This window comes from Callithrix jacchus, chromosome 17, assembly GCF_049354715.1.
Source record: "Callithrix jacchus isolate 240 chromosome 17, calJac240_pri, whole genome shotgun sequence".
Lineage (NCBI taxonomy): Eukaryota > Metazoa > Chordata > Mammalia > Primates > Cebidae > Callithrix > Callithrix jacchus.
The window spans coordinates 19166608-19192334 of NC_133518.1; the positions used below are offsets into that span (position 1 = coordinate 19166608).

Consider the following 25727-nt stretch of genomic DNA (forward strand, 5'->3'; position numbering starts at 1 on the left):
TGTATTCATTAATTGAATGAACACATTGTCAACTGTAATGGTATCTGTAGACATATTAATGAAGAAGACAGTGAGGCCCTGCTCTCCCTGGATTTATAGACTACTGGAAAGAAGGCTGGCGTAAAATGGCAAAACTGCAAATAACTCTTGACTTAATTTGTCTCCTAAGCAATTCCTCACCTAGATTATGAACATTATTTTTCATTCTCTCTTCTTTCTACCATATCTGTCATAAATTGCCAGAATTTTCTCTTTAAAACCAAATCTAAATCTTAAAATACTATGCAAAATACTCTAACAGCTCAGTTCTAAAACAATAGGCATATGTTTCAAAACATATCTATTTAAGTTATTAAGTTATTCAAAGATTGCCTAATATTAGGAAATACATTGTTATAATTCATTAAAGAGCTAAAAAAGTATTTGATTATCCCCATTCATGTGGTAGGCACATTAGACAAAATGTAATGCCCATTCATGTTAAAAATAATCAGTAAAATTTCTTAGCATATTACAATATATTTACATAACCCCAAAAGCTTTGTAAACTTTAATGTTTAATATTTAACATTATAAAGCTTCTTCTTGAAAGGCAGGAACAAAGCAAAGATACCTACTATATCCACAACATTTAGCATATTGCAGGTACTAACTATATTACCAAACGAGGGCTGCCATAACAAAATGCCTTAGACTGAGTCCTTAAATGATGGAATTTATTTTCTCACAGTTCAGGATCCTGGAAGATCAAAGTGCCAGCAGGGTGGGTGTCTGGTAAAAGCTATCTATCCCCTCGGGTTGCAGGTGGCGACCATCTCATTGTATGTTTCCATGACCTCATTTTTGTGTACATGAGGAGAGAGAGAAGGGTGTGTGTGTCTGCGGTGGAGTGAAGGAGGAAGCTAGATAGCATATTTCTCTGGTGTCTCTTCTCATAAAGACACTAATTTTATTGGATTTGGGCTGCGCTCTTATGGCTTCATTAAATCTTAGTTACTTCCTTACTCCAAATAGAGCAACACTGAGGGTTAGGGCTTCAATATATAAATTTCAGAAGGACACAAACATTCAGTGGTACATTAACCAATGTAATAGCGTCCATTACACATAGTGTACATTGGTATACTAACCAATGTTACCATCTGACATGAAAAAGCAGATACTGCCATAAGATTGGGGAACAGAGGTAAAGCTTTATTAAAAGAACATGTGACTATATATCTGGAAAGCTCAAAATAACCCATGGGGAAATGTAATAAACAATAAGAGAATTCGATAAAATAACATGTCATAAAATGGCATATAAAATCAATAGCATATATAAGGATATATGTATATACATATATATAAACAAAAACAGTGAGAATATATAAATGAATAATAGATATCATTTGTGATAGAAAACAGGGAAAAGAGAAGAAAGCCCCTTGGCATGACCTTAATCAGAGGTGACTAATACTTAGAAGAGCAAAACTATAAAATGCTTTTGAAAGAAGAACTAGTCCCAAATAAATAAAAAGTAATGCCATAATCTTGGAGAAAGAGAAGAAAATTATCAAAGACTTTAGTTCCCCTAACTTACTTAATGCATTTAATTTGATCTTAGTTCAATGTCTCTAGGCTTTTTTCTAGGGGTAAAACAAGTTGATTATAAAGTTCATTAGGAATTTAAAAAGAAGAATAACTAGATAAACTCTAAAAAAGAAAAGCAATGTTTAGGACAAGAGCTGGAAGGAAAATCTATATCGGATTTTTTAAAAAAGTACTATAAAACCTTCATAACTTAAACAGCTTGATATTAGCACATGAATTGGCAGACAAAATGAAAAAGGTAGAAAGTTCAGAAAGAGATGCAATCACATGTGAGCACTGAGTATTCATTATAGGTAGCATCTCAAACTGCTGGATAGAAGATGGACGGTTAAACAAACATTGCTGAGATAACTGGACAGCCATATGGAGAAAGATAAAATTGGATCCATTTCTTACACCATCAGACAGGATAAATTCCCAATGGATCAGATATTTAAATCAAGGCTTTAAAAAGGAACTGTGCATGTATTTTTAAAAAGCAGTTATGAATTCTTCTACAGTCTGAAAATGGGGAAACATTCCTCAATATGATTCAAAATCTAGAAGAAACAAGAGAAAAAACATGTATTTTATTATATATTTAAAAAATTTTTTTCACGGGAAAAATATACCATAAGCAAAGCAAAAAATACAAATCGTAGAATGGGAACAAATATTTTGCAAACTATGCCAGAAAAGTTATACTAATACTTAATATATTCATAAAACATGAGAAGTTCAAAGATTGAGAAGAAAAAGGCCAAGAACTCTATAGTAAAAATGAATTGATCTGCAGAAAATTGATAATTTTACAAAAGGATTTTTCTTTTTTCTGAGATGGAGTCTTGTTCTGTCACCCAGGCTAGAGGGCAGTGGTGCAGTCTCCACTCACAAGTGCAACCTCTGCCTCCCAGGTTCAAGCAATTCTCCTGCCTCAGCCTCCCGAGTAGCTGGGATTGCAGGCACCTGCTACCGTACCCAGCTAATTTCTTTTTTTTTTTTGTATTTTTAGTAAAAATGGGGTTTCATCATGTTGGCCATGCTGGTTTTGAAATTCTGACCTCAAGTGATCCACCCACCTTGGATCTCTGTAATCCCAAAGTGTTAGGATTACAGATGTGAACCACAATGCCTGGCCAATTGAAGGGATAGTTATTAACTCAGGGTGATGGTTACATGGATGTTCATTAACTACCTGTGTGCACACATCTGATTGTGTCACTCATCTGGTTGAAAGTTGCAGATGGCTTCTCAAACCCTGTAAGATAAAGTTCTATCAGGATTCTGCCAAGTTAACCTAATCCCTCACTGTTACCCAACTCTACATTATGCTGTGATTACATCAGAAGTTCTGTTATTCCACAAATTTGTCGTGTATTTTTTCCATACCATGCCTTTGCAACATGCTATTTCCACTGTCCATGATGTCCTCTCCTTTCTTTTCTGCTTGGAAAACCCTGTGATTCTTTCACTCAAATGTCAAACATTCATGTGAAGCACTTTGCTTGTTCCGTTGAGTTTCCACAACGCTTTCTTCAGGCTTTGATTAAAGCACTTCTTACCCAGCTCTGTAGCAATTGACTTTTATGTATGCCTCCTCCATGGAGATGAGGTATTTTCTTCCCCAATCTCTCTAGCATTTACAGTGCCAAGCCAGATGCCTGGCCCCAAAGAGACATATAATAAATTTGTTGAATACAATAATTATTATGCACTTGCCAGAGAAACCAGCCTTTCCTATATAAATCATCTTTCAGAAAGATGTCAAGGGAAATGGAGGCTGGAAAATGGATTCTTAAAGATTATGTTTACTTAGCCTGAATTTTGGCTATTAGTCAGGACTCCTTTGGTTACATGACAAAAATCCAACTTTGCTCTGAAATTGGCAATTTATTTACTTCTAAAACCATACCTTGGAAATGGATTTGGTTTGAGGTAGTAACGTTTTTCTCTCTTTCCAACACACACACACACACACACACCCCTACCTCTGCTTATTGCTGATTGCATTTGCAGCTAACAAGGAACAGAGCCACTTCCTGCCAACTCTGGTTTAAAAAATTCCATGAAACTACTTCAACTGCCCTGAGTCATACAAGTATCCCTAAGCAATTTTCCATGACTAAGAAGGTGGAGTATATAATTGACCCCAGGTCTGGCATCATGCCTGTTCTGGGAATGGGATAATGTGATTGGCAGCTTCCATCAGAACTGTGTTTTGGAATGCAAGAGAAGCAGCTTCCAAAGAGAATAAAGACTTCTTCATTCATACAAGGGGATAATTCTCCACTATAGATATGAAGAAAAGGACAAGATCAAAATGTTGGAAGGAATGTTATGTAATTTTTATGATTAAAACTTTCATATTCCTGATGTATAAATATTGTAATTCAAACACATTTTGAAAGCTTATCCATCAAAAGAAACAACTTATCGGAAATCTCATTTGTACACTTTTATCTTTGGTTTTCTTTCTCCTTTCTAATTATTCTTTAAATGAGGATCTTCCTAAAGAGTACAATTATCTAACATGAACTTTCTAAGTTTGATAAATTTCGTTCCTTGTCTATTATATTCGTTATTCTTTTACAGTGCCTATTTCTGCTAAAATCAAAGAATATTCAAAAAAGAACCAACTGAAGAGAAAGAGTTTTTTCTTATCTATGAATAAGTTAGTGCTTAAGGATATTTTGAGAGTGGAAAAAAATGGAGCAAGCATTTCCATGTTCAGTCTTAACCAAATTTTCTAAGGGTGCTTGTGAAGGCATTAAAGGTCCGTATGCAGAAACTTGGGCTAGCTGGCAAGTATCACCACCTAATTCCAGAAACAATGTGACTGCAGGTATGAAGGTTGAGGTGAGGTGTTACCACAACTGGCTTGGAAGCCACAACAAGCAGCTTTTTCTTGGACTGATGTGATCCACATACATTTGAGTGCCCATTATGTGCAAAGAACTGTCCTACAAACAGTGGATGGATAAGAGAAAGTCCTCATGAGATTAACCCTCCAAAGGAAGAGAAATATACAAAACTACTGAGTAGGATTTTAAAATAACAAGTGTTCTTTTGCAAATTAAGCCTTTTAATGAAAAGACACATTTTATTTTGCCTATCTGTATTTTCTGCCTTTTTTTTAAACAATAAACGTATTTTAAGAGTCATAAAATATAATGAAATAAAAAGTTACTCTCAAATATTAAAGTGTAAACCTCACCTGGCATCAGTAAGTCCAAATCCCATTTCTGCGAGTCACCAGTTGTGTGAGCTTGGAGAAGCTGATTAATCTACCCAATAATGTGAATATTATATAAAATAAAATATAATAACATGGTTGATACTGTGCCTGGAATATAGAAGATGGATGGAATAGATTATGTTCATCCTTCTTATTAATATAAAAGACAATCTCAGTTGAAGTCTAGACAAAAACAAAATCTAGAAACAGGTGGTAACTGACCCAGTTTACTCTTTCCCAATACTTGTTCAAGTATGAATTCTCTAGACTCTGTCAGCTTTACACTGAACCCACGCAGAGAGCACTTAGAGTTCACTGTCGGGAGTGTCCAGCGCCTGGGTTGCTGTTGCCTCATGTTTTATTTCTATTAGCAGTGGCTGGCTAAAACTTCAGCCCTGTTTCTAATTAGAGCTTCAAAACTAAGTGACATTTACCGTCATGTGAGTCCAACCTTGGGATTATTATAGTCTATATGTTTCCCTCTAATTCAATCTCAAGGAGGGAATAAAATAGTAGTTTTTCTTTTACTCCTTGTTTTGGCAACTTTATTTTTCAATTAAAGGTTATTCAGGGTGGAAGTGGTGCATAGTGACAGCTTCTTGTTTGCCTCGCCTCTGTTCTTCCCTCCCACACACCTAATTCTGGATGGGCTTCTGGCCGATTCTTCCACACAATGGGGAAGTTAATTGCTGACTCTTTCCAATGTTTGCTGACTGCTAAACCAGGCTTTCTTTTGAGAAGAACCTCTTTATTTCTTTCTCATGACCAAAATATATTTATACAAAGTACATCTATTTCTATCCACCTTAAATGTTCTCAGCCAGTTTAGTCAAACTCTTTTGACTTAAGTCTGTTTTTCCCTGGCTCATTATTTGAACAGTTTGAGAGACAGAATTTACATCCCTGTATATGGCAATGCAATTGGGGAAAAAAACACGCAGCACAATTCTCACTAATGGAATTCCTGGAAGACAGAATTGATGACTCTCTAAATATGGCAGCTACTAATACTGGTACTTAAGAAACATTTAATACACACTTACTGTGTGCCAGACAGGGCACATGCATAATTTACTTCTCTTAACAACCCTACGAGCTATTATTTTCCTTCCTATTTTACAGATCAGGAAACTGTGGTTTAGAGTGATTAATTGGGCCAAGGCTACCCAGCTAGTGAGCGATTACAACTGGGACATGGTCATTAAATTGTTAAGGTTAATACATTCTATAATTTACTCATGTCAGACAAAAACATAACTATTGAATCAAATATGTTCAATGTGTAGCAAAATTCATTGACAGAAGTGTGAATTGAGCTCTAAGGCCTATTTGCATTAAATGAACTACAAAAGGAGTTTATCAAGTATGTTGCTTTTTAAGCATTATCTATGTTGCCTGCTGTTATAAGTTCATAAACTTCTCAGATCCCTATAGCATTTTAGAACTCAAAGGAATTTAGAATCCATTTGCTTCAATGTTTGTTCCCACAATGCTCGGACGCTGTCTAGTTTCTCGACCACTATCTTGGAGGAAGGGGTGGGGTTATTTGGTACACCTGGGGTTGTCCGCAGCATAACTGCTTAATCCCATTTGTAATACAATGTATAGATCATTTTCAACTGTGATTATTCAGTAGTTGGTAAAAAAAACTGTTAGTTCAGTAAACTTAATGAAGCATCTACTAAATTGATTGTCTGAATGTTTAAATGTTTGACTAGTTTTAGTGATAGTCTTCCTGAGAGTTATGTCCAGGATGTGCAAACACCTTGGATTTTCTCAGATGCCCTCAATTTCCAATTTTCAGTTATTTTCTCTCCATAGTCCATTGAAATGGCCCCTAAATTCTAGTTTATAGAAATTAATAAGTGTCTGAATTAAGTCAGCAAACATTATAATACGAACTAGCTACAAAAGATACAACACAAAAGATGTGGAATCATAAACCCGGGGCTATCTTGCTGCATAAAAACTTATAATTACTTATAAAAATGCATGAATGTCTAGCATATATGAAGCACAACTCTTTATGAATATGGTACTTTCCAGTCATAAAGTTTTATAAAACCATGATAATAAAAAAGTAAGTGTAATTGAGATTGCAAAGAAAACTAATATAGTACAAGGTGTATGATGGGATAATCATTATGCCCGTTATGGGCCATGACTCTGTCTATGGTAGGAAGAAGTTTTGAATTATATTCATAAGGATTTAGTGATGCTTTAATATATCATGCACCCAGGCAGAAACGTTTCAATTATTTCTGCAAATATATACATTTATAAACACATACGTAACCACTAGAGGCAGTAGTCGTTGGAGAGTGAATGCTAGGGATTGACTGCCTGGCTTCAAATCCTGACTCTGCCACTTATTCGTACATAACTTGGGCAAGTTACTTAATTTCTCTCTCCCTCATTTTCCTCATCTGTAAAGCGGACATAATCATAGGCCCTAAATCACGTAACGATATGAGGATTAAAGGACTCAAAATAGTATGACTATTTATTGAGTTCCTGCTGTGTGCCAACCACTATTCTATATCCTGGGGATGTGGAGGTGAGTAAGACAGGACCCCTGTCCTCATCTGTAAGACAACCAGAAAGCACACGGTGTAAATAAGATAACTGAGGTTTCTGAGTAAGTACCAAGAAGACAATGGAAGCATCTTTTTAGAATGACTGAGCTCATAATACAGCCTGAGAGTATGTCTGTTTAAAATATAAGTAATATAAGCACGCATATGTAGAAGTATATAGTATTTACAGTTGGCTTTTGGTGCCTACTCACTAAGGAACTTCTGAAACGACTTCGCTAGATGTATATAATTAATATATTGGTTTCTGTTCCACACAGACTGCTCATCTCTTCTTTTCTGCACTCTCCAAGATCTGTTGTACCTTCTTCCCTGTGAGCATTCCATTGATTTTTAGGGCTGTGACTTTCCTAACCCCTTGCCTTTGCTGTGAATTGCCCTACCTTATCCTGCTGAGAAGGCATCAGAGTACTGCTAAGGAAGTGTTGCTTCACTCCCAATATGTTCTGTAAAAAAGCCTGGAGTTAAGAGCTTTATTAACAGAATGTCTTTTCTCAGTATCTGCATCCTGCTGTAGCTCTTACAGTCCATCTCTGCCTTTCTCTTACTGGCCTCCACTGAGCTTTTGCACATTGTCTTCTCAGCTGTCACGATGGATTATTTAGCTTAATTTGTCTGGAAGAGTAGCTTTCTTATTGGGATTTGGAATTGAAAGCAGATTTCCCTCATTGAACAGAAATGAGAATGCCATGACACTTCCTGGGTAACACCAGTAGTCTTCCCTTGACTGGTGGGACTCAGGAGGTTTAGTGTTTAACCTTTTCATGACCAATATTATGTAGGCAACAAGGAAATATAGGATAGTTGCTAGTATAAAGAGGGTGTAACAGATTGGACCATAATTGCCAATTACTGAAAAACTAGTACTTTGTTAGGCCATTTATAATAAATTTCAGGTTGAAAATACCTTCTCATGGGAAAGAAGTCTCTGATATTGAAATATTGTTATGCATGTAGCACTTATAAGAGCTGTTGGCTGAAACAATTTCTAATTATTTTTAGAATTGGTGGTGAATTATAAAGACTGAATCAGTGAGAATGCAAGTACATTTGCTAGGCCTATTTTAATATCAATAGAATTGATGCATGGGGCAAGCAAATGGAACATTCAAGAATTTTCCTTTGCTGTACAACCCTTCTCAAGAGAGTAAATTACTGTGGTTTCCTTTTTTTCTTTCTTTCTTTCTTTTTTTTTTTTGAGACGGAGTTTTGCTCTTGTTACCCAGGCTGGAGTGCAATGGCGCGATCTCGGCTCACCGCAACCTCCGCCTCCTGGGTTCAGGCAATTCTCCTGCCTCAGCCTCCTAAGTAGCTGGGATTACAGGCATGTACCACCATGCCCAGCTAATTTTTGTATTTTTAGTAGAGACGGGCTTTCACCACGTTAGCCAGTATGGTCTTGATCTCTTGACCTTGGTGATCCACCTGCCTCAGCCTCCCAAAGTGCTGGGATTATAGGCGTGAGCCACCGTGCCCGGCCTTGTAGTTTCCTTTTTAACATAAGCTGGACCTTCAATGAGGAATATTTCTTCAGGTTTTTATTTGTTTTGCTGCTTTGTTTTTTTCAACCTCAACACATTTTAATAAAGGCCATTGCCTATGAAATTACAGCATAGGAATTGTGTATCTCAAAAGGCCATATTAAACCCCTAGTTAAACATAGTTTTACATATTGAGGCTCAGAAATGATACCCCAAAGCGAAGGATTCAGATGCAGCCTCAAAAGCAGTTTCTCCCTGACTTCTCCTGCCCTCCTGTCTCTTGCCCTTCATTCTCCCTCAAGGCAACCATAGAAACTAGAATTCCTCTTCCCTGAGGTGGGTCATAGAAACCTTACCGCTTTTCCTCAAAGGCAAAAATAAAAGCTAGAATTATTACTCTAACTTTGTCCTGCCTTCCTATCTAGGAGATAGCCATAAAGAAATTATCTGACCTCCCCTCAGTAGGTCATCAAACCTTAATTCCAGAAGGAATCTTGCCTCATACCCAGGAGGAAGAAATGCCACATAAGGAGGCCAAGAAGAATCAGAATAGACAGTTCCTGCTGGGTTTCTACATTCAGTCCATTACTATTAGATGATTCATTCTTTGTCCAATCACATTTCTACACAGCTGTCCACTCCATTGAATCTAAGCATAAAGATGGCAGTTTTCCCTGGTTCTTTGAGCCTTTCTTCTGAAGGCGTCTCTGTCATGTAAAGTCATGTAAAAAATATGATTCAATAAATTTGTCATACTTTTTCTCTTGTTAGCCTGTCTTTTGTTATAGGAGCGTTGGCCATGACCCTTATGATGGGTTGTGGAAAGTATCACATCCTTCCTCTCCTACATGCAGAAATATGAATACTCAATATTAGTGTCAGAGCAAGAAAACTATTTATCAATTATTTGAAGTAACAGAAATCATACCCTTAAACTATGATTTTAAAAAATTAGCATTTATTTTGCCATGTTCTGTTGTAATCACATTTGTGGTGCTATTTTGTTATCACAATTTCTATCAATTAGGTATTATCAATTTTTAACATGGTTAAACTGAGGCATAGAGAGACTTCAGCAACAAAATTCTTAATCCTTGTGTTCATCATTAGCACTGTAAAGATTTCTAAGCAGGTAAAATTCAGGAAAAAAGGTGTAAATTTGAATTAATAATTATGTAAGTGGGAGATTTTATTGCAATTAGAATTACTTTCAATGTCAAGCAATTCAAGGTTTAAAATAGAGCCTTCTAATTTTGTAAAGACATGATTTAGTAGGAAAGGTATTTGTCATTTGGGTAAAAGACTAGTGCAGATGTTCATTGTGTTTTGAAGGAAAAGTTGCTATGAAAACATCTTTACTGACAACCACCACCACAGTCAGCAGTAATACATCCTTTTCATTTTGGATTGGTTTTGTTAGTAAAGGATGTTTGTTCCACTTCTAAACCAATGATGTATTCTATTCCGCATCTGAATTGACAAGGAATAGACTCTTCAGCTCTGACAGGCATGTGAGAAACCACTGGCTGACAGTAGTGAAACAAAAATGTATTTGTTTGGAACCCAGTCTCAGGAATGTCTTTATTTTACAATAGGAATTCAACTCTTAAGTTCAGGTTGCTACTCCTTTTCTTCCATAGCATATTATATCTACCCTTGCTGAAATAATGGCAAAGCGATGCTGGAACGCATGTCAGAATGGTGAGGAAACTTGAGGAGTGAGTCATTGACTGGAGTCGTTTTCCAACTAAAGTAATAACAAAATGTAGGCTTCAGGGAAAAGAGATACTTGAAAAGTTTAGCTTAGCTTTTTAAAGCTAGAGTAGGTAATTAGCAATGCCTTTTATTGCCTCTATTTCCTGGCAGGGGTCTGTAATCCTGTGTTACTTAGGAGGCTGAGGCAGGAGAATCCCTTGAACCCGAGATCATGGGGCTGCTCTCCAACCTGGGTGACAGAATGAGACTCTGTCTCAAAAAAAAAGGTTTCATTTGTTTTTATTCAAAATGTCCTAAATTTCAAATTTTTTAAAACTTCATAATTGAGTGTTATATATTTTACATGACTGTATTAAAGAATAATTTAGGAAAACCTATTGATGAGATTTGCTAAAGCTCAGTTCGGGTAAACTGGGCATGGTGGCATGTACCTGTAATCCCAGTTACTCAGGCGGCTGAGGCAGGAGGACTGCTTGAGGAATCTGGGAGTTCAAGCCCAGCCTAAACAACATAGCAAAACTCCAGCTCTTATTAAAAAAAATGTTTAATGTGGGTTGATAAATCGATATTTAGACCCTAAGAGCACCAGAAATATTTTGGCTTCCTATGACAAGGAATTCTACATCAAATCTACTTGTCTTCATTGCTAAACTAATACATTAGAGTAATTCTGTGCTATACAATCACCATACACTCATCATTTACTAAATATTTAAGAAACAGAATGAAAGGTGGAAACCTCACTCGCCAAAGCTTGGCTACTACAACAGCTCAATTCAAAGACCAATTGTGTCCTGACCTACAGCGGAAGGGGAGGGCCTTGTGTGACTCAGGCAGGAATTGTCACATTCCTGGAAGAGAAAGAAGACTTTGTTAGGAAGTAGAAAGAAGGAGGCAGACCTTATACTTGAAAAAGTTCTGAGGATGTCACAACAAAATATGTCACTCTGGCATAAGGATTATTTTGAGTCAAAGGCAATTAAAAAAAAGAGAGACATGAGAAAAACTCAGTTTTCCCTGCTTTATCAGGAAGGGCAGGATGTTTCTTTATCACCAGAAACAGCTATAAATTCTACCAGCCCAAGCAAGGCACCAGAGGACTCTATGTAACATATATAACAAATCTACTATCTACTAGCCCTCATCTTCCGTTAACTTTCTTTCTTTTTTTTTTTTTTTTTTTTTTGAGACAGAGTCTCACTCTGTCACCCAGGCTGGAGTGCAGTGGTATGATGTTGGCTCACTGCAACCTCTGCCTCTCAGGCAATTCTCCTGCCTCAGCCTCCGGAGTAGCTAGTATACAGGTGCATGCCACCATGTCTGGTTAATATTTTGTACTTTTAATAGAGACAGGCTTTCACCATGTTGGCTGGGGTGGTCTTGAGCTCCTGATCTCAGGTGATCCACCCCCCTCGGCCTCCCAAAGTGCTGGTATTACAGGCGTGAGACACCATGCCCAGCGTCTTCCATTATTTTCCTCAAAATTTACCTTCCCACAGTTTGCTACCCCTAGAAGCCCAAAGCTCCTTTCCTTTGTCCTGACACTTCTCAACATATTTATTATTCCTTGTTAAGACTGTTATATAACCCTAAGGTCTAAGCACTCATCTGAGTCGTTTGTTAGTGAGAGTTCCCTTTCTTAGGTATTGTGCCTATGTTAATAAACTTTCCTTTTTTTTTCTCTTGTTTAATCTGCCTTTTGTCAGTCTCAATTGCAGAGCCCCAGGCAGCAGACCTAAGACATAGAAAAACAAAGAATTTTCTTCTTCCCCTGTGTAATCATAAATTAACAAACTTCAAAAATGAGATTTGAAATGCATGCTGAGAACATGCATTGAAAAGAGGTTTCACTTTTGGTTTTTGTGCAGCAAAATATTGAGGATCTATCAGGTATTAAATGCCTAACAATTTTTCTCTAACCTGTGGGTTTGATGAAGCATTTCTCCATCTGATATTGTCTGTCTTCTTTATCGTTAACTTATTGTAAAGCTCAAGAGTTCATATTTGTCACTAATATTTTAATTTATTAATATCAAGAATAAAACTGTTTTACATCCTAAATGTTAGTTTAATAGAGATACAATGAATAGTTTCTATATAAATAAATTGGAACAATGCAGAAAATTATGGAAGTTTTTTAATTGAATATAACATCCTGCTTATTAATATGTGTTGAATCAGTATATAGCCAGAAAAATGAAGAAAAGAGATTACATTTACAATTTCAAAATATTTGCTTTCTGTTTTTGTGAGCTCTTCCTCTCCTTCCTATTTACTGGAAGGAGTTAAATATTTCTACTGTATTAATTTCACACTACTGCAAAGAAACACTACCGATCTGGTCTTAGACCATATCCTTGCAGATGTGTTTCCAGGTATTTATAAGCAGATATGTTGTAGACATTCTTATGTAGACATAGGGATATTTTTCTATATGTTTGTGCTTTTTCAATTTATTGTTGACATTATTTGATGTCAACACACTAGAGATTTGAGTGACCATTTTTAATGACAGAACATATGGAAGTACAATAAATTATTTAACCAGGTCTTTCTTAATAGATGTTTATGGAATTTTATCCCTTTTTTGTATTGAGGACAATTAGTGAACTTACTTTACATACATCTTTGCCTAATTACATAACTATTTTCTTAAAATAAATTGTAAATTAATTGGGCTTGAAAGATTATTTAAAAGTACATGTATTTTTTAGAAACCAAGTGTGTACCTTTTTTTTTTTTTTTGAGACGGAGTTTCGCTCTTGTTACCCAGGTTGGAGTGCAATGGCGCGATCTCGGCTCACCGCAACCTCCACCTCCCGGGTTCAGGCAATTCTCCTGCCTCAGCCTCCTGAGTAGCTGGGATTACAGGCACGCGCCACCATGCCCAGCTGATTTTTTTTTTTTTTTTTTTTTTTGTATTTTTAGTAGAAGCGGGGTTTCACCATGTTGACCAGGATGGTCTCGATCTTTTGACCTCGTGATCCACCCGCCTCGGCCTCCCAAAGTGCTGGGATTACAGGCTTGAGCCACCGCGCCCTGCTGTGTGTACCTTTAAATTGTTTTCTATCCCAGCACTTTGGGAGGCCGAGGCGGGTGGATCACGAGGTCAAGAGATCGAGACCATCCTTGTCAACATGGTGAAACCCCGTCTCTACTAAAAATACAAAAAATTAGCTGGGCATGGTGGCGCGTGCCTGTAGTCCTAGTTACTCTGGAGGCTGAGGCAGGAGAATTGCCTGAACCCAGGAGGCGGAGGTTGTGGTGAGCCGAGATCGCGCCATTGCACTCCAGTCTAGGTAACAAGAGCGAAACTCCGTCTCAAAAAAAAAAAATTGTCTTCTAGAAAATCCATACCAATGTATACCTTTATCATTAATAAGGAGAATTTGTCCGCACACACCTTCAGCATCACTGAAATTTATACATCTTTTTATTTCTCCTAGCAAATCTTTCTTTAGATGTCTGGAAAAGCAGAAAGAGAAAAATGAAGAAATGTCCATAAAACTACTCCTATCCTTTAAAGCATATAGGATCAAACTCTTGGCTTTCATTAGTTTTCTGTTTGTACATTAATATATTTTGGTGAAGTTCTTCAGCCATTTCTGCAACATTCAATTTTAATTTATATTTTCCCACATTCTTTCATCTGTGATTTGGACACACGCAGGCTATTAAATACAATGGACACCAATCTTTCACTGATTCCCTTAGCTATTTCATAGTTCTGCTTTAACAGGCAGGAGACAGTCAAGAAATAATAATTCATTTATTTTTTAAAGATTTCACAATTCTACATTCAATAAAGAAAATGTGAATTCCTGGAAGTTATAGTATTTGTGAAGTATTTAATGTCAGTTCACATGGAAAGTGTGGACACATCAATATCCAAGTCTTTTAGAATATCCTTCTCTAGTTCACCGAATTCCCAAATGGGATTTGAGCATCACTATGTGAGTTGCAGGTAACTTTAGCAGAAAAGGCATAAAAATATTCTATAATAAAGTTTAACTGATGACTAAAATGGCAGCTACGTTTTTCCATTTGTAAGAGCAATAAAGAAGAGGGTTGGTGGATAAAATCTTGCTTATCTCTCTATGTGCATTATGAATGTGGAAGGATATTACTAAAATCAAAAGCATAAAAAGGCAATATGATGTGCCACCTTGAATTTGTTTACTTACTGAATCATGGTGATGGATTTCCTAATGTTGAACCATGAGATGCCATCAATTTTAAGATATAGAGGAAAAAATGAATTAATAAAATGCTATGACTGGAAATATTTAAATTTTAAGAACTTATTGCTAAAAAGAAGAAATTATTATCTCAAAAAGGTGAGTCAGGATATGCAACATTGAAAATCTAAAACCACTCCTGTAAACCCAAGTGTTGGTTACTGCGGAGGTGGGGAGTTTGCTCAGGATGGAGGGAATGTCTCCTTTTAAAGGGGCAAATAAAATACTTGAGTGGCTACACTTATTAATTTTTATGTGTTTATAAAGACAAATTATAATTCTTAGAATAGTTTATATTGTTAGAACAAGTTTATAGTTAGGGCAATGGGAAATCATAAAATAACGTTAATTCAGAAACCAGGATGAGGGGATAAAAAGAGAAACGACAGGACTAGCAAAAAGCTTAATATTATTATTATTTTATTAGAGAATTTCTAAGTCTTAGAAAGCTTAATATTATTAGCAAGAATATGAGGTAAAAATAGAAAAAAAGTAGTAGTAGCAAATAAAATGAGAATACCACCAAAATATTAATCTTCACAATGAATTCAAATGAACCAAATTTTCCTATTATGAAACAAGGAATATCAAATTGGATTTTTAAAAAATGTAGATGTGCTGTCTATAAGAGACACACTTGAAAAATGAAGGCAAATGTTGAAAAGGATGTGCAGAATTATAAAGTCAAATGCAAATTTTAAAAAGTAAGGAGGACTGACAATATCAACATATGTAAGATGAATAAAAATGTACAACAAATGCTTGATAAAAGCCGCAGTCCAAGGAGTTTATAATTTTATTCAGCAGGGACGCAGCATCAAATATATATATATATCAAAATCCTCCCGGAACAAAGGTAATTTAACCAAGTGAGAATGCAATGCATTAATAATGGGATCAGAAGACCCCTTTTCAAATATTTAAAAACATATATATTTTAAGTATTTGTATTCTACTAACAGAGAATGTGTCATTTTCTTATGTTATAAGAGCATATATGACTGTGAGTCATGTGCTATACCTCAAAAAGGCCCACAGAAATCATTTTCTCCAGTACAGCAAATAAAAGTAGGAATCAACACCAAAATCGTGAATAAAAAACCAAAGCCACTCTTCTTAACAACCACTAGATCAAAGTAGAAATCAGAGTATTTATTAATGGCAAATTACCTTGCAACTGATTTTATGAGCACTTTACTTCAAATATGGAGCTGTGGCCTTGAAATTCTTTTATAAACAACAAAAAAGCCTGAAATTTAGCAATTAAGAATTCAACTTACAGAAGCAAGAGGGGACCAAATTCTGTTATTCCAAGAGCTGAGCTATTTTAGGTTTCTGACTTATCTATTATATTTAAGGCCACACTACACAGAAATCATGGGGAGGCAAGGCAAGGATTCAGGTCTATTTTTGACAATTTCCATGTCATAGGCAGGAGCATTAATCAGGCTGCTCTTGCTCTGTGGGGCTCATGGGTAGATTCTCAGCCAGGAATGCAGAAGAAGGTAGAAACTCTCAGGCATCAGCCTACTACACTGGCTGCTCATAAACAGGTAGGAGCATCAGCCTCCTTCCTGGTTCTTCTCTAGGCTTCCTGAAAGCCTTGCAGGTGGATAGGCAGGGATCTGGAAGAAGTATCCCCAGCCAAAAGTGGAGCTCCAGGCTCAGTGATTCTCAGCAAGGTGATGGCTCACTAGCAAGGTGCAGGTTACACCTTGCCAAAGCCCACCAGGAGCCAGTCCAGTCCCCCTTCACTGGCCAGATCATGCCCTGTTTGTCCTTGTCCTCCATCCCCACAAGAAGGGTCACCTTTTCCCAATTTGCACAAAGGTGCAGTCAGGCCATAAATAGCATGGGGATGGGGATAGTCAAAGACTGCAGGTCAGAAGCTGCTTCCTTTCTGGGCCCAGGTGGATGCTTAGGAAAGCTATCCAAAAGATGCAATGATGAACTGAGGCAATGGTCAGGGGTCTGATCTGTCCTTCTACAGGAAGGTGGGAATGGAAGGAACAGATGTCTTGTAGAGAGTTAGATGCTAGGAAACCACAAAAGCAAGGTGTTAGGACTCCCTCCTGTTCTCCCCCTTGCTCTCCCTGAAGCAAGAACACAGTCTTTATAGGTCATGATGCTATGCCAGGAAGGTATGAATTCGAGCTCCACCATCTGAGCTGTGCTTCTGGGAACTCTTGGCCTTCAGCCACAGAAGGGATAGAGCTGCCCTCTTTTTGAGCATCGCTTGTATCAAATGTGGCCCAAGCATGTGCCAGATACCCACAAAGAGGATGGAGCCCTAATTCGGGCCTGAAGCCACCTTTTACTTCCCTCCACCTCAGGGGCTGCTGACACCCTGCTCATCTTTTACCAATTTAAAAAGCTGAAGCAGCACAGGGATTTTTTCCCAATACTTTGAAGCCCTATTCAAGCTTGTTCAACCTGTGGCCTGTGAATCAAGCAGCCCAGGATATCTTTTAATGTGGCCCAACACAAATTGATAAACTTTCTTAAAATATTATGGGATTTTTTTGTGATTTTTTTTCTTTTTCTCTCTCTTTTTTTTTTTAAAGCTCAACAGCTATTATTAGTGTTAGTGCATTTATGTGTGGCCCAAGATGATGATGATTCTTCCACTGTAGCCCAGGGAAGCCAAAAGATTGGATACTCCCACTACGGATTCAATACACAACGTGGTGCCTATGGTACTTCTGAAACTTGCTACTCAGTCCTAAAACCAGCAGTGTCAGCATCCCCTGGGAGACAAGCCCCAGGTGATGGGTGCACACACTCAAATTTGAGAAGCACTGCCGTTTTCTTTCTGCCCCAGTCAGAGCTAGGCCACAAGAGGGTAGAAAAGCGTGTTCAAGCTGAAATCTTTGAGTGCTGTGTGGTTCTGTCAGTCCTTGCCTTTTTCTTAGGTTTAAGTTTCTGGAAAAGTGAACACTCCTTTAACATTTCATCTGTATATAGGACCGAGAATTGCTGTTGACACACCTGGTTTGTTTCATCCATGCCTGGAGCTTGGAATCTGGTTCTAACTTCTTTGTTCTCAAGGTTCTTTGAGGCTCGGCTGTTTGAAGAATGTAATGTCAATGCCATTCAGCTGTAAAGCAAGGAGAGCAAGTGAGGACTTGCTCTTGATGGGTTTATTCTTTTCAGGACACTGAACTAATTAACTCTCATCTTACAAAACGTCATGGCATCATCTTTTAAATTCATTAGGAAATCCAGCCTTACAGTAGCTCTGTTTCCTGCAAGACAGTGACCTGTCAGATAAACAATACACATTGTTCCTCTCACTTCACCAAAGGAAACAATTCTTTGTAAGCAAGCCAAGATTTACCAAAAATGCTGAAATTAACTACTCAGGAAGGGGCATTTTTGTTTCTTTTCTTACATTTCTGTGTTTTAGACATAGTCTATTATGTTTCTATGACATAATTTCAACATTAACAGCAAATGCTTAATCACCATTTTGTTTACGATGAAGTATAGGTTGATGAATACCACATTCATCGTGATGAAGATTTCCAAATGTCTACTGTATGTACACGCTTTGTTAGACCATTTTTTAAAAGAACTTAGAAGGTATCTTTTAAAATACAGTATTTTCAAATTCCCCAGGGTACTCAGCTTTCTGTCACACAACTGAGGAAGTAAATGGGGTGTTTTGCTTCACCAGCTTCAGTCTGATCTCTGTGGGGGTACAAAAAAAAGGCCCTCTCTTAAAGAGTTTATGGTCTAAAGTAACATTCACAAACTAGAGAAAATTGTATATTATGTAACGGTTGTTTTGCCTAACTTGAAGGTCAAAGAAAGGAGAAGCTATTGCTTGCTGGGAAGCCTGCATGCAAATTGTGTGGCTTAGACATTTCCACATAAAGTCAGGCTTTTCAGAGAATGTGGGTGTGGTAATAAAAAAAAGATATCAGCAAGTACTTGTGTGCAAATAAACTACAAGATGCCTTTCCCAGCAATTCTAATTTCAAATATCCTCTTTCTTTTATAGCTAAAATTTGTCACGAGGATGCCCTACATGTGACAAATGGGAGTGTAGAGAAACTTGCAGGACACACCAGGACACACATCACATACACAGCATGAGAAAGACTAGAATTAGAACTTTAATAGTGTAACGGATCTTCTGATTATCAATGTCATGCATATTTATTCCAAAATATTTGAAAGTAGTATGGAGAGTTGGGTGATTTTTGAGGATGAGGAGGTAGAGTTATTACGTGAGGACGCTTAGAAAAGCAATAAAGAAGTGATATTTTTAAATTTCTTATCAGATATAATTGCTATAAGCATTTAGGACTACATTTTACCAGAATTTTCAGTGCATTTATTAATTACTAAAAATAGAGTCATATGATATATCCTGTGTGTAACCCAGATTTTTAAAAATAGCAATGTATTCTAGATGTATTTTTATACCAATACTGTAGATTTGTATGATAAAAATTTTAATATTTATATAGGTTTTTAGAAGTAGAATTGCTGGATTAAAGAAATGTATTTTTAGGATTATATGTAATATTCATGTTGTTCTAAAAAGTTACATCAATTTATACCTCTACAAGCTGTATTTTAGAGTACATGTCTTTCCATACATACCAGCGCTGAGTATTGCAAATTTGTTTTTGAGGCAGTGTCTCACTCTATCACCCAGGCTGGAGTGCAGTGATGCAATCTTAGCTCACTGCCATCTCCACCTCCCAGGTTCGAGCAATTCTCTGCCTCAGCCTCCTGAGTAGCTGAGATTACAAGCACCCGCCATCACGCCCAGCTAATTTTTATATTTTTAGTAGAGACGGGGTTCCACTACCTTGGCCAGGCTGGTTTTGAACTCCTGACCTCGTGATTCACTTGCCTCAGACTCCCAAAGTTCCAGGGTTACAGGCTTGAGCCACCACACCCGGCCGTTATCAATATTTTTAAATTACTGCTGTGAACTCTTAAAACTAAGCTCGGAGGCGGGAGGAGAGGGATAAAGGAAGCTACAATTCAGTCCATGTAGTCTCTTGAAATTGCTTTGTCCTGCACCAATTTTCAATGCTATCACTTTGATATACAGTATGAAAAGTTATCCTCTTTAGCACCATTCAGTATTCACTTGTGTTATCTACGCTGTTCTTTGTGAAGTTTGACAAATGCACATGATGAACAAAATGGAAATGATTCCCTTTGAGCTGTTCATGGCCTTTGCTTTAGTAAGCAAATAAAAGTTGAGAGTTTTTCAGCTACTCCTTAAAAGGTTGCAGATGTCTTTATCTGCTTCAATATGAGAAAAATTTCAGTTCTTGCATGATGTATTTCTGGTGTAATTAGAAAAAACTTTTATGCTAGACTTGTAGGTCTCTTGATCCCAAGTCACCTGCATTTTGCAGAAGGAGCCTGCTTGACTCAGAGTTTCTAGATCCTGTGCAAAAGAGAAATTTGTATCAAAAATGGGCCTCGACTTACAGAATTCACTATCTAGAATGGGAGCTATGAAGTATATGGGATATGGTATAATAATGATGAGCTTCGCCGGGCGCAGTGGCTCAAGCCTGTAATCCCAGCACTTTGGGAGGCCAAGGCGGGTGGATCACGAGGTCAAGAGATCGAGACCATCCTGGTCAACATGGTGAAACCCCATCTCTACTAAAAATACAAAAAATTAGCGGGGCATGGTGGCGTGTGCCTGTAATCCCAGCTACTCAGGAGGCTGAGGCAGGAGAATTGCCTGAACCCAGGAGGCGAAAAAGGTTGTGGTGAGCCGAAATCGCGCCATTGCACTCCAGCCTGCGTAACAAGAGCGAAACTCCGTCTCAAAAAAAAAAAAAAAATTGATTAGCTTCATGATAGGTACGCATTCCAGGAAAAGACAAGAGACAATTTGCCTTCACATTGCACCCTCTCTGAGGAATCCAAATTTCTCTTTAGAATTGTCTTGGGTAGCACATCCACCAGGAAAGCTCTGAGTTCTCAGTCTGGGTTAGAGATCCTTTTAGGATGCTTCTGTTAGCCTCTATGCATGTCTCTATCACAGTAAACAACCCCATTCTTTCTTGTATCTCTCTTCTTTGATATATTGTGAGTAAATATAGAGCAGGCAATAACACTCGTTTTTACATTTCTGGGAAATGGCACCTAGAACATAATTTTTGTTTTTTTGTTTGTTTTGGAGAATGAGTCTCCCTCTGTTGCCCAGGCTGGAGTACAGTGGGGTGATCTTGGCTCACTGCAACCTCTACCTCCCAGGTTCAAGTGATGCTCGTGCCTCAGCCTCCCGAGTAGCTGGGATTAGAGGCGCCCACCACAACTCCAGGCTAATTTTTCTATTTTTGGTAGAGACAGGGTTTCACCATGTTGGCCAGGCTGGTCTCGAACTCTTGACATCAAGTGCTAGGATTACAGGTGTGAGCCACTGCACCCGGCTACCTGGCACATAAAATTATTTAATAAATGTTACTGAAATGTATGTAATCAAGAGACACAGGAAGTTCAGAAAGGGAACTGGTAGGTATCATTTTGGTTCTGAGGCACCAGCAGCTTCCTGAAAAAACCAACATTTAGGAAGCAATTATAAAGGTGGAGTACAACTGAGAAGATGGCCTAGGGGCTCTGAATGTTGTGGCCTGGAGAGTACTCACTTTCACCTGCAAGTGGGCCTCCTTGACTTGCCTCAGTAGACAGCAAACTTGATTGGTGATTTAAGAGATGATGGATTTAATTAATTTTTAAAAGTTATGATACAAATTTCAAAGATAAATTCATGCTAGAAGCTAGCCTTTATTTAAATGGGGCAGGGAGCTGGAACAATAAAATTTCGTTTAGAAGTTTTATAACAAATAATTTTTAAAATAATGGATGGCTTCCAGTGATTTAAGGGATTGTTTCACCCAGACCCTTTCCTCTCTTCTAGATTACATGCCCTCTTTACCACCCTTTTAGTCAACATTATATATATATATATATATATATATATATATATATATATATATATTAGTAATTGGCATTCAAGAGATGTATGAAGCAATTTCGCTGTGAGAGGCTTCCAGGGGAAAGGAAACCATATCATTTGATGAGGTTAAAATGCTTTTATAATATAGATATATGATATGGAACTTATAAGAAAACAAGCAGTTATTTTTAAGCTTTTAATTGACAAAAATTGCATGTATTTATCATGTACATGTTGTTCTGAAATATGTATACATTGTGGAATGGCTAAATAGGGCTCATTAACATAAACATTACTTTACATACTTCTCTTTTTTGTGGTAAGAATATTTAAAATCTGCTCTCAGCAATTTTCAAAAATACAACACATTGTTACTAACTATAATCTCCATGCCTGTCTTCCTATCTAACTGAAATTTGTTATGCTTCAACGAATATATCCTCAACACCCGCCCCAGCCGCTGATAACCACTGTTCTGCCCTTTAACAAGCAGCTCTTAATTACCCTGAGAAACGTATTTCAGAGCAAGTCTGAAAGAATGGCAGTTAATATATTTGAATATCAAGTAGAACAACTCACCATACAATTTCTTCATCTTGATACCATCTATAAAGATATGATTATTCTGCATCTTTATTCTCAAGATTTTCATAAACCTTCCTTGTAGAGCTCTTTAGGAAAGAGTTACATTGTCAGTACTATCTTTAGCCTTATTATCTTCATTTTCATATTGAGACTCAATTTTCTAGAGGTTATCTTTGGATTAGAACATTATATTACAAAAACAGAAAGAAGAAAGTTTTAGAGCTAGAAGGGATCTTGTGGCTTTCCTAAACTAACCCTGAACAAATTGAATTGAAAGACAAGTACTTGTCACACCACTATGAAAAGAACATAAATTTCATAATCAAAAGACCTTGATGGGCGCTGTAGTTCCGACACCTACTTTGTGGATTTTCTATCAAACAGAAATGGAATTAAACTCAATGCTTGAATTAAAGTAAAATATTTGATTACATTAAATGTATTAAATATTTTGTTTGAGTAACTATTGAAATAAATACTCCAATAGAATGTAGGCTCCATTTTTTTCTGTTTTCCAAAGCCTAGAAAGTAGTAGGTGCTCTATACTGTACTCAATTTCTTTTTAAATGATTGATTCTGATAAATGAATAGCTTTGAAGAAACAAAACCTAGTTAGCACTAAAATAGTATTGAATATGGTTCAATTTTGAATAATTCTGAGTTAATATTATGACTATTACATATTCTGGTATTATTAAAGTTTTTTGATTTTTAGGTGCCAGAAAGTTATTTTGGGGTTCTACTTTTATGCATTGATGATAATAGGGTCTACTGGACTTTAACCTCTGCTTTAAAATTTCCAGAGACAAATGGATACCATATATTTGTTTAAACTCACAATTGTTTCTAATGTGAGACTATTTTCCTTGGATTCATAGGAGAAGATCAGGAAATATTATTTAATTATAAGTACCAATATTTTGGCAGTAAACTATCAAATAAATTCACTCATTAATCTATCCAACCACTCGTCTGTTCATGATGGTTCTGCACTGGAAGTTGGCACAATAGATAAACCAGGAAGTGTATGGTGTTTAGTGGTTTGATAAACTCTTCCTGGTTAATATTTATTGGGCATTCTCAATGTGCTAAGTAACCCGTGCAATACAGATTAGATCACAGACCTCACCTTCAAAAAATAAGACATAAGCACCTCATAAGTGGAATGAGGCAACTTGCCAAACCAAAAAAATCATAAATAAATTTAAAAGTGATGACTACTCTTTTATTCTATATATTCTATCTTGATTCTTTCTTGCTCAGTCTGGAGAAAAAAATCTGAGACAGAGCAGATGGGGCACGTCCAGCCAGTGTTCAGTTATCAGGCCATTGAAGTAGACCCATCCATCTGCAAAGCGCTGTGTTGAACTGCCTTTGTGGAAGGGAAGTTTGATTTGTGTTTTAAGAGGAAAAATTTCATCAGTTTAAAAAAGTGGTGATGCAAAGTTCAAAGAAAAGTTATTCTATAATTTCGTCTGTATTTAATAAGGCAGTGACCTGAGTCAGGAAAAATCTTCCTTTCAGAGTTTTAAAAACAAGTTTCTAAATAATCAATTAGAAAATAAGGCCATATTAAATAGGGTGGTCTTCTATGACAAGAAGAGACCTGCATTAGGTGACCTCCCCACCACCCTTGAAGACAACCCACTAAAACACAAATATATTTCTAATAGAAATTTAAACGTATCCTGTGATCAGTAAGGAACCATTGCTAGCTTTGGTCACAAGTTAGTCTACCTCTTTATTATAAAAAAAAAAAAATCTATTAAGCACTTAAAATGAGGCTGGTCCAAATTGAGATGTGCTGTGAGTATAAAATACATACTAGATTTTGAAGATTTAGTGTCAAAAAAGAACATAATTATCTCATTTATAATGTTTATATTGATCACTACTTAAAATGTAGTTGGCTACATTGGGTTGAAGGATATTTTAAAATTAATTCTACATGATTCATTTTACCCTATTTAATGTGGCTGCTAAATAATGTGGAATTAATTGCATAATGTGGCAAACATTCTATTTCTGTTGGAAACCAATATTGAATGTTGAGAAAAAAAATTTTTTTTTGCCCTGAAATTGACTTCTCAGATCTATAGATGAAGATAAGAAGTGCTCATTGTCTCCACATTCCAAAGAGGGCAGCCAGCGATTTGGTTACCACCTCTCTAAACTAAGAGGTAAGGAATTATTCTATCTACAATCCCTAATTCAAAAAAACAATAACTTTTCAGGACAATGTTTGTGGAGAGAGGCTTTCCTGCTCACTCATCTGTGTTTACTTTCTATTCACCACCATGCCCAGTGATGACGCCTGAAGGTTAGGGATCAGGAACAGGAGCTTGAGGATCCCTGCAAGAGGGGAAGCGATGCATTTTGGTTCTATCCCTGGATGAATGCTTGATAGGTTGCAAAATCTTGGAACCACACTGCTTGAAATTGCAGTGGAGAGTGTGATGAGAGAATCATTGGGAATGCTTGATGTGTGTACCTTGTAGGTTGCTATTGAACTGGAACATGGAGACTGGTCCTTTCTTCTATTCTAGGAAAGTATGAAGGCAGGTGGTTTGCTGTAATAGTTTGCCCAGCAAAAGGGACTGTTCTGTAATTTGCCTGTGAATAAAAGCCAAAGGGAGGGAGAGGAATGATCACACTACGTTCTGTGGCCCTCAGGGAAAAAAGAAGAGGACCACTTTGACACACATGGCTCCCTGTGAATTGGTATTGAGATTAGGGAGCAGAGGCTACAGGGTTGTTCTGGCATCCTGGCTAAATGAAGGAACATTTCACCTCACCAAGAATCTTATAATTCCACAGGGCTCCGTGTGTGTGTGTGTGTGTGTGTGTGTGTGCGTGCGCGCGCGCGCGTGCGCGTGTGTGTAGGGCAGTGGGGGGAGTCCAGAGGAAGTGAAGGTAAAACCTGTGACCTTATAATTGAGTGTTTTCTTCATAATATGAGGTACTTATCATTGGTCTTTACCTATAAACCCTAGTTCCAAGCACTTGGAAAGATCCACTGAACATTTTACTAAATACTCACCTGGGTCTCTGCCCTATTCAAATGCTATTAATTACATGCCACAGACTGCAAGACAAAATCCTAATTTCTTAGAAGGTAACAGTCATGGCACTTGGTCATTATTTACCTTTCTACCATTCCTCATCTGTTAATCCCAATCTTTCCGTGTTTTAGTCAGATAGAATAACCTTGAACTGCCCACCTTTACCTGAAATCATGCTTTCACTCATTCAGCAAATATATATTTATTACCTCTTATGTATCAGGCATTCTTTTAGGCACTAAGTGCATAGAAGGTCAATTGGACATTCTTCCTTCTATCACCAAGCTTATAGTCTAATGAA

General features: G+C 37.1%; 1 long non-coding RNA gene across 1 annotated transcript in view; it reads left to right on the plus strand.

Moving 5' to 3' along the window:
- LOC118148842 (uncharacterized) overlaps window positions 1-25012 on the plus strand; it is a 39792-nt gene extending 14780 nt beyond the window's left edge. Inside the window, exon 4 of the long non-coding RNA XR_004735858.3 lies at window positions 24456-25012. This is a non-coding gene — a long non-coding RNA (uncharacterized LOC118148842). The remainder of the gene's footprint in view (window positions 1-24455) is intronic.
- Window positions 25013-25727: the final 715 nt, after the last annotated feature.